The sequence below is a fragment of the Triturus cristatus genome, chromosome 3_1 (assembly GCF_964204655.1).
Source record: "Triturus cristatus chromosome 3_1, aTriCri1.1, whole genome shotgun sequence".
In the NCBI taxonomy this organism is placed as follows: domain Eukaryota; kingdom Metazoa; phylum Chordata; class Amphibia; order Caudata; family Salamandridae; genus Triturus; species Triturus cristatus.
The window spans coordinates 460,301,210-460,305,253 of record NC_140583.1 but is presented as its reverse complement, the minus strand read 5'-3'; the positions used below and the strand labels follow the sequence as shown (position 1 = coordinate 460,305,253).

At 40.8% G+C, this 4,044-nt stretch overlaps 1 long non-coding RNA gene across 1 annotated transcript; it reads left to right on the top strand.

Moving 5' to 3' along the window:
- The first annotated feature begins 2,011 nt into the window (after positions 1-2,011).
- Positions 2,012-3,616, top strand: LOC146860405 (uncharacterized). Its single transcript, XR_014978817.1, has 3 exons — positions 2,012-2,092; positions 2,690-2,863; positions 3,234-3,616. It is a non-coding gene; the product is annotated as an uncharacterized LOC146860405 (long non-coding RNA).
- Positions 3,617-4,044: the final 428 nt, after the last annotated feature.

Genomic DNA, 4,044 nt, shown 5'->3' with positions numbered 1-4,044 from the left:
CTAGGCCAGGGCTAAAATTCCGTTCCGCTCGCGGAAATTGCGATAATTTGACATTTTCGCGTTCCGAGGAGAGCACGAAAATGTCAAAATTTCCGCAATCTGCATTTTGCCGGAAATGTTTTGCTTGCTCGCGCTGTAAAATATTACATTCTCGCATGCGCGCGATCACCTTACCTGAATCCCCGCGTTCGCCGACAAGTTTTCCTGGTCCGGTCGCGTTCTCCATGAGATGTTGGATTGTTGGTAGCCATTTGCGCTGTCTCGCGACAGTTCACGCCCGCAGTAACGTCATTCGTCGCGCGATCACGTCTTTCTTCTCGAGATCATGCACCGCGAGACAAGTGAAAACAAGATGGCCGCGCCCGCGAGCAACCGCATGGGTAAGTTGGCGAGCCGCGACCACGCAGAAAATACTGCGAACGGGCGGGAAAAAAACTTCCGCATCGTCACGATATTCCACGTGTTTGCAGAGATTTGTAACATTTTCGCGATAATTTGCGGAAGTGAATTTCGCAAATTCCACCCACCCCTACTATAGACTCTAACCCACAGTGATAGTTTAAATGTTAGGCCCACTAACCCATCCCACGTGGTCATTGTGAAGGAACTGGTATGCCTTTTTAGTTGATGAGATGGTATTCTCCAACAAATTTACATTTCTGTTTCTAGCTTTGGGATTGCGCTTCAAGTTAGCAAAATCTGTTTTTTGAAATGATAACGGTGAAGTGTCTCCCTCAACACTTTGGGACGCGGCTAAGCTGGTCTTTCTTGGAGAACAAATTTCCCACACAGCAACGTTTTGAACGCCCAGCCAAGCAATGCAAAAGTGAACGAAATCTCCTAATTTCTCAGGTCAAGACACTACATAAAAATGCGTGTACGACTAGAACCCTAAGGGGACTCAACAAGCTTGGAGACTTACTAGAACAAAAACTAATCAAAGAGGCAGCCAAGAGTTTGTGTTATGTTCATCAAAGCTAATAAGAACGGAGCAACAAGGTAGACAGGCTTTTAGCCCACAAGCTGTGAACGATTGTGATGCGAACCCACATCAAAGCAATAACAAACGTAGAGGGAAGGTTGCAGCAGGAAACAGAGGAGATTCTCACCATATTCAAACAATACTACTCCATTTTGTTGCAGGCTCAAGATCTAGATGAGCAACTCGAGGATGAGTATCTCCGACATTTTATGCCACTGAAAAGGGACACAGACATGTATCTCTTAGAGGTGGGCATCTTGCATGATGAGGTCCGTGCAACGATCAGTAGCTTGCCCCAGGCCCTGATTGGTTTCCTGCCACCTCTTACAAAACATTTTATCACAGTTGCTAAGGCACACGACAATTATAATAAACCTGGGAAGCTGGTATCCACAATATGTTTGAGCATGTCAGAAAATTAGAGTCCATCAATAGCTTTGGAATTGCACTTGCACATTTCTTTAATATATCTTCTTGCAAAGTCTTAACCTTTGTCTGTATAAAAGGTTTAGTGAGAGGAAAACATTGCAAAAAATGTATAAAGTGATAATTGGTGTGTGTTCTCATGGGGGATGCTTTTGTTTTTCCCATCTGTTTCTTTTTTTTTTTGTTTTTATTCTTTCTGTCTACTTTTCAGTCTGAATAGTAAGCAAAAGTGTATGAACACTTGTGACCCTGCATGGCTGTTTTTCAGTCTTTTAACCAATATGAATAGAGAACTGCAGCTCAATAGGAGTAAAATTGTAACATATGATGTGGCTAATTTCAAACTTTATTGCACACGTGAGAATCTGTTGACATATACGATTTTTCGTCTAGATTTTGATTGCTTCTTTTTGTAATTTGCTGAAGTAGTTAGATTGTGTGTAGGTGTTTTTTTATAACGTAACGGTCAATACCATTCTTTGTAGCATTATGTGGCTTTTTTAGTCACTTCCTAAGTAATATACACCAGCCCAATATGGCGGACCGTTTTTGGCAAAACTTGCCGCTACAGTCCTCTTTCTAGTTTCATTACCTAGCGTTAACGTTATATAACGCGAACGGAACATAGAGCATCCAATGCTTTCTCCACGCTTGGAGTTTACTTTCATGAAGACTTCGTTTCGGGTAGGTCATGAGTGAGAAACTTATGGGATTACCATTGAATGTTGTATGTCGAGTGTGGGGAAGATAACAGAAAAATAGTGGTTCAGCTTTTGTGTGTTAAGAGGATTTTTGGCCACTGTTATTGCATGCTTTGATTTGCCATATGCTTCGTGACTACAAGACTTTATGCTGTTATCAGCGTTTTGAGGAGACTCGTTGTGTTCGTTCGTGTCTCCAATACGTTATTTGTACGACCTAAAGGCTTAATAATTGGGGCAATATGCTTGGCCATATGTTTTAAAGGCTATTTTGCGTTTTGAAAACAGCTAGTTAATGGGATACTATGAGCGTCTGCGTAGCTTGCAGCACTACGTAAGATGTGTGTTTGTAGGTTATTGAAACAAGTAAATATCACAAATTTATATTTTAAATATTTGATGCCATGTTTCCATTCGTGTCTTTTCTTTTTTCTTTCTTTTGGATCATGATTATACGGGTTCTAGATACTACCTTGATGATAGCATAGTTCTGGGACATGCCAGTACAACTGTTTCTTGGTAGTTAAAATTGTTTGTTTTGGAATGGCAGTACGATATGATGCTTGCTTATCACACTTAGGCTTATCAGGACCTGAATTTGGCGTGCATCTTTTACGCTAGTCATTTGTTGCCGGGGAGAAGGATCACCTTTATACCTTAAGGGATATACAACACCCGGTTGGCCTACATTGCCTTTGATTGATATTTTGACGATTCATGGATTTCTTTAATGGATCGGTCGAACTGCTTCTAGGTGAGAACATTATGGTTAGGGTTTATTTTCTATCCCTTTCCCTGTTCTATTTTCTTCACTGGTCCTTGGTGGTGGTTTCGGTTTTCCGATAGTAGGGACACACACTTTTTCTTTTGGTGTTGGTCAGTTGATTATGGTGAGTTAATTAACACTTTGGTTGCCACAACATGATTATTTTTTTATGCATAATATGTGTTGTATGGTTTATAATGGAAAACATGACTTATTTATTCTCTTAAATAATGAAATAGGCATGACATTGTAAGTGCACCAACTGCCTACCCATAAGATCACAGCTGTGACAATGAGACTTTATGGGATGGGTGACTATTTTAGGTTTGTGATTGTTCTTTTTATGTATTGTTTGCAGCCTTGAAAAAGTCCTTTTAGGACGAAACACGTGTCGGCTGTTGTGTACACATTTCTGGATTGTGCAAGAAGATATATTAAAGAAACGTGCAAGTGCAATTCCAAAGCTATTGATGGACTCTAATTTTCTGACATGCTCAAACATATTGTGGATACCAGCTTCCCTGGTTTATTATAATTGTTGTGTGCCTTAGCAACTGTGGTAAAAAGTTTGTGGAGTCCTGAGAGCCTTTTTTGTCTCATCTTGGATTTCCGTTTTATCCTCCTAAAAGCAGAGGCGGATGTTTTGCTTGAGAGCACCGTGAAGACTAATTCTATGAAATCTAACTGTTTTTCTACATTCTTTCTTTAAGTGGATGTGCATATAAATGTTCTGGCAAGCTTCTGCTTGGTTCTTTGTTGTTAAAACCTCTTACAAAACATATGCTTCCCAGCTGGAAGAGCCCCTCACGCGGGACTTCAAAATAGTTTTTACCATCCAAAATAGTGATAGAGACTAAGCTTGGGACCCACCTTATTCTCCTCCTAAAAACTGGTAAATCTGTGATGCGCTGCTCATTCTATAGGCAGATTGCACTAATGAATTGTGACGTTCAGTTCTTTGCATCACTGCTGTTAGCCCGGCTCCAATATTTTTGGCACAGCCTTATCACTCCCCAGCAGTCAGGCTTTATCAAAAATAGGCAGGCAAATAACAATACAAGACTGGCAGTGGTACTCCTGGAAGTGGTGGCCCAGCTGTGGAAACAACAGGCACTCTTGTCAATATATGGTGGGGAAAATATGGTCGATCTATGCCATGGAGAAATTTA